The following is a 6,000-nucleotide window of genomic DNA, read 5'->3' as shown; positions in this document are numbered from 1 at the left end:
AGCTGATCACCCACCATCTCCTGACCCACAGAAGCTGAGTGAGATCCTCCATGTTTGGTGGTGTTTTAAGCTGCTGCGTTTGGGTGGTGGCGGGTCTTTGGGTGGGGCTGGACCAGGGGCTCCCAGGAGGCCCCAGTGGAGGGTGCCCTGGCCTACCCACCTCAGGCCTGGAGTGTACCAAGCAGGGATGGCGTGTCAAATAAATGGCCAATTGGAGTGTGACTGTGGGTCTTGCCCTGAGCTGGGTGCTGTCGCTATTCTGTGTTACCTTGTTCACCTCTCAAACCCCGGGAGGTTCGCAAGTCATTTGCGCTGTTATTCCTCCCTTTCTCTCACTTGCTGTAACTTCCATGAGAGAAAAGTGGCCCCAGGTCACTGACCAGGAAGTGGCAGGAAGTGGCTCGGGATTTGACCCCAGAGTCCCCCAGGCCTCTCCTCAGACCCATGCCAGCGGAGTCCCTCGCTGCTGTTGCCCTCTGCCAGGCCCTGTCCCAGGGCCTCCTGCGGGCGCTGGGGATTACGTGTGGTCTCCCAGATCTGATCCATTTACAGATGAAGAAACTGAGGCCCAGGGCCAGGGAAGTGACCTGCTCAGGACCACCCCGCTGGTGAGGGACAGAGCAGACACCAATCCCAGGTGAATACAGCTCACCTCCCGCCCTGGGATGCCAGCTCGCTGGGAACCTAGATCTGCGTCTGCCTGGCCCGCAGCAGAGGCCCAGTGACTAAAGGGTGAGGCCCGCAGCAGAGGCCCAGTGATTAAAGGGTGAGGCCTGCATGCTGGTTTCTACAAATCTCAAAATCCAGAAAACGCACAAGACACATGAAATATCTCAATGACAGTTGTGTCTCCTCAGATTCCATGGCTTCCGAGCAAGGGGGTCTCCCGCCCCCTCAGTCCTCCCCTCCACCCCCTGCCAGGCTGCAGGTCATTCTCCTGTACTCTCTTCTTTGGTTTTCACCAGCTGGGCTGCTCTAGCCCCAGAATGAGGTGAGAAAGAAAAAGTATTTTTAGAGAGGCATTTTTTTCTTCCAGACACATGATTCCAAATGTGTAATTTATTCCCAGAAACGAGGGTGTGTTAGTGGAATGGCTTCTGGAACGGCAGTGCCCTCCTCCAGCCCTCCTTTCTCTCACCATCCTCCTCTCCAGTCCGATCCTCTTCCTCCGCCTCCCCACCTCCCCGCTGCCCCTTCCTTTGTTTTCCTTCCCTCCCTCGCTCACTGGGAAGAAGGCAGGCGTGAACACCCCTCCTAAACCTGGGCTCCCCACCCCCACAGCCAAATCCTAGCCTTGTGATCTTGAACTGGCTGCAGCTGGCCAATCCAAGGAAAGGCTTGAATGAAGCTCTTGGTGACGAGGTCAGTCCTACCCTGACTTTTTGCAAACAATAGGGCAGTTGGCTAGGAGAAGTGGGTGGGAGTGAAGCAGCCTGTTGCTCTGCCACAGATGTGACCTTGGGCCAGTCTCTTCCCCTTTTGCGGCCTCAGTTTTCTCACATGTGAAATGGGCAGATGGAGTGGGTGGAGTGTGGACAACAATACAAGGCCTCGCATGCTCTGTCCATTCTAGGTTATGATGAACTAGCCCCTCATCCAAATATCTGACATCGGGATCCTCGAGCTGGAGCTCAGGACCTCAGAGCCCCGCCTTCCAGATGGGACTCAGCCTCAGTGTGATCCCTTCAGAGCACCAATTCTGCAAGGCTGGCCTGCCGTTGCTCAGTGGAGATGTCACCACCACCCTAAGCCGTTCTAGATTTGCTCCAGGACGCCCAAACCTTCAGAGAGGTGTTAACCCCTCCCTGCCCAGTTCGTACCCTCACCCCCTCCCTTCTACTCCCCACCTCCAACCCCAGAACTTTGCTGGTCTTAATCAATGGTATTTGGAATAGTACTACAGCTGGGCTGTGGGCTTCCATTCAGAGGCAAATTTAGTGTAAAATTCATAAAACGTAAGCCTCGTGGTCCCTCACCTGCATAGCCGCCGTCCAAGGCCTCATCCCTAGTTCTATATTCATGATCCTCTCAAATTGTATAACTTCAGACCCCACAGAATTGCAACCCCTCCTACTTTCATCCATACCCAGCTTGAGGTGCCAGAGCCCTCCTGTCCCCTCCTCCCTGACCTCACCCCCCAACACCTGGCCTGCCTGGCACCTGGGCCAGACCTGACTAGACAAAGGTTTCTGCATCCTGCTTGGGTCTCTGTGAACTCTACTCTCCCTATTTCAAGGCCAGCCCCGCCCTGCTGTGCCCACAGGTCACTTAACTCAAAATCTGACTTACTTTCTCCCCTCTCCTCTCTCTAACCTATACCTGCCCTGAGGGGCCTCCAGGGAACACTTTGCACACAGTTTGCACACCCCCGGGCACAGACCGAGGACAGGCCTGGGTTCAAATCCTGGCCCCATGCTTGGCAGCTGTGTACCGGGGAGGTAGGGGTTGGTGTCACTCACCACTCACCTTGAAAGGACTTGCCTGACACACAGCGGCCTCAAGACAAACTTGAAGTATGACCCTGTGAGACCCTAACACAGTCAGGTCCCTTGGATGGACAGGGGGCTCCCCACAGAGGGACACCCCCATGGATGGAAGCCAAGCCCTCCTACTGCTTGCTCTGGTCCCCCACAGGCCCCGGGGATGCTCAGAGCAGCCCATCAGCTCACCCCTGAGTGTCCCCAAGTTCCCTCTGTAAGCTCTAGATCAAGAGTCCTCTTACCAGAATGCTGTTCGGTTCCTGAGTTTTGGGGTCACTGACATCAGGACGGCCATCACTTAGACTTTCTCACAAGCACACCTGGCCCTGACTGTCATCCTGAATCTTGGGAAAGATTGGAAGTTGTGATGGAGAAGGTGAGTGGGAGGTATCACGGTGAGGGTGTGGACAGCTCAGGGGTGACAGGGACTTGTTTTCCAAGGCCTGTGATAGCCTTGAGACAGATCACAAAGTCCCCCTGTGCCCACAAGGGATGTCACAGCCCTGCGCTCTGTCAGCATGCCCCTGGCTATGTAACCTGGGGCAAGTCACTCAGCTTCTCAGAGCCTCAGTTTACCCAACTGCAAAATGGGATGAAGTAAAGAGTGAATGCACACATTGTATTCACCGTGGGCCAGGCTCCACTTGAAAGGTGCCCAAGTGTTAACTCATTTGGTTCTCATGGCAACAACCCTTGGAGGCAAGTATGCTTTTTGGTCCCAAATCACAGGACTGTGGTGAGGAGGGAATGAGAGCATTTCTGGCAAGTGCTCAGAACAGTCCCTGGTGGAGAGGAAAACCGCAGTAGACCCTGGGTCTCATTGCATGGCAATACTGAGTTCCAAAGAGCCAGTCTGTTTAGCTAAACCTCTGGGGACAGGCAGAGTCAGGCAATAATTACTGAGAACCTACTATGTGCCAGGCCAGGAGATGTAACTCTGACTAAGGGGCTCAGGTGTGAAGCTCGGAGATGCTGGCTGAGGTCTTCACCTCCCCTTTGCTGCCTGGTTAGAGCCAGGAGGCCCAGCCAAGTGCAGAGAAAGGTCTGATGGGGTGCATGGGGGGACAGGGTGGTGGTGGTGGTGGGGAGACATGGCTTCCAGGCACGTCTGTAGAGGGTTGTCTGGGTTCCAGGCTCATCTGAGTATGTCTGTGCGTTGGCTGTGTCCATGTGACAGTGTGAACCCCTCACGGACTCTAAGTCATTCATCAAACACTTCCTGACACACCTCTGGACCTGGCATTAGAGGGTAACTGGTAAGAGCCTGGGTCAGGATCGCAGCTCTCACTCACCAGCTGTGTGACCTTGAGCACGTCTCCTAACATCCCTGTGCCTTGGTTTGTCGCTTGTAAAGTGGGAATCATGTCAGTGTACGCTGCATAAGGCAGCGCCTGCTCTAGAGCCAGCTCTGCGATTATTGTCCACTGTGGACACTGAGGTGCCCCACTTCTGGGGAGACAGACGGTAGAGACTGAACGCAGGGTGGGGAGTGCAAGGATGGGGCTTGTCCAGGGTGCTGGGCAATAGTGGGACCAGCTGTGCCTGAGGGAGTCAGGACGGCTTCCCAGAGGGGCCAAGTGGGCTGTGGGAGTTGTGCTGAGAGGGGGGCGGCAGCAGATGCCTGCACAGGTGGTGACGGCAGGTGGAGGGAGACCCTGAGATGCTGGCATGTGACTCGGTCGCACAGATAGCCATGCGGGAGAGTGATTGTATGTATGCAGTGTGCTGGAGCGCAGGTGGATGTGTACATCTGTGAACCCCAGGAGAGCCGGGGCAGGGGGCTGAGGGGCAGGATGATACCCCTCGGGGGCTCAGACCAGGCTGAGTTCTGGCTGTGACCAGTATCTTTGAGGAGCAGCAGGTGGCGCTCCTGGCCTGCCCAGCCCCAAGTTTCTACCCCCCAGCCCTTCCTCCTCAGGATGTCAGGGAACACGGGCTGCTGCTCCCAGAAGCCTCAGAATTGTCAGGAACTCCTGAAGATGGGCTGTGCTCACTGCCCACCTTGTACATGGAGACTGTCCTGATGGTCTCCCTGATAGCTATTTTCTGAGCCTTGCATACCTCCCAAGACAAAGTGCTCAGTACTTTTCAGAGTAGCCACTGCCATCTGTGTGGCCAGCTCCAACTGTTCTAAAGTCCTTCCTGACACTGAGCTGACACCTGGCCTTAACTCGACCCTTTGGGAGATCCTCAGAACCAGTCTGTTCCCTGAGCCTGTGGCAGCCCCTCTGGGAGGTGACTATCTCTACATCCAGGTTCTTACTTTAGAAGCGTCATCCCAGCTACCTTTACTGAACCCCTAGGACAATGGCAGGGAAGAGCTCATTTGCTTTTCACTACCTGGCACCTGGCACCTGGCACTGGGCCTGGTGCACAAGACACTCAATTGATATTTGGAGGATGAATGAATGAATCCCGCGTGAGCCTTATTTCCATATAACAGTTGGGAAACTGAGGCTCAAAGAGGTAAAGTTACTCATTCACTGTTGTACTGCTCATAACTGGCAGAACCGGGGTTTGAACCCAGATATTTGCTCAACCCCGAGTCAGAGGTCTTCAGCTCCAAGTTGTGCTGTCCTGACTAGAACCAGCTCCTTACATGTTGGGCCCTGTCAGCCCCTCTCTAACCCATTTCCCTAATGTGCCCATGGGTTAAAATTCCTAAAGGAATTTGGGAATGGGATTTCCAGAAGCTGGGACCTCAGAATTCCTAGGGAATTTTGAATCTCAGAGTTGGGAAGTTTCCCTCCCTTCCTCTCCAGGATCTCTGCCAAGGGTAATTGGCCTGGCCTTACGTACCCGTTAGGGATGTGGCTCTCGCTCCCACTCAAGGAACACCTCCTAATTAAGCTTCACCTTATGTGGAGCTGATGTTTGTCCTCTGGACCTCCTCCCAAGGGCCCTGAAGGACAACCCTGGGTCCCCTGACGCCCCCAAAATCATGGCTGGTGCCTCAGAGTCTGCTCTTCTGGGAGCAGACCCCTGGCCCTCTCCCCTCTCAGTTCCAGCTGTCCTGGTTTCAGTTCCCTTTTCCTCTGGGGAATTGTTCCAGATTCAGCTCAATTCAGTCCCTATTTCCTGATGGCAGGCTCTGCACTGGGTGCCGGGACACGGGCAGAGAGCAGAGATTTCCAGCCTGCCATCGTTCGCAAATAACCTCCCCTCTCAGGGACTCAGTTTCCCCTCGAGGCAGTAGAGATGATGACAGCAGCTATTTCGTGGAGCTGCTGAGAATGAAATGAGATAACCTACGTAAAGCACTTGGAGCCACGCCTGGCATGTGGTCAGGGCTTAATAAATATTCACCCCCTTTCCACCCAAAACACCTGGGTGGGGTAAGCTCAGGTGAATAGGAAACACATTCATTGATTCAACAAATTGATGTTGAGCCCCCACTTGTGCCAGTCTCTGTGTGAGCAGTATTGAGGGCACAGAAGTGAACAAGACGACCCCAACCCTGCTCTCCTGGAGCTCCTGCGCTCCAGGTGAAGACTCAGATGAGTAAGCAAAGTGCAGGGGA

Source organism: Rhinolophus ferrumequinum, chromosome 9 (assembly GCF_004115265.2).
Source record: "Rhinolophus ferrumequinum isolate MPI-CBG mRhiFer1 chromosome 9, mRhiFer1_v1.p, whole genome shotgun sequence".
NCBI classification, from domain to species: Eukaryota; Metazoa; Chordata; class Mammalia; order Chiroptera; family Rhinolophidae; genus Rhinolophus; species Rhinolophus ferrumequinum.
Note: the sequence above shows the minus strand (reverse complement) of the source record.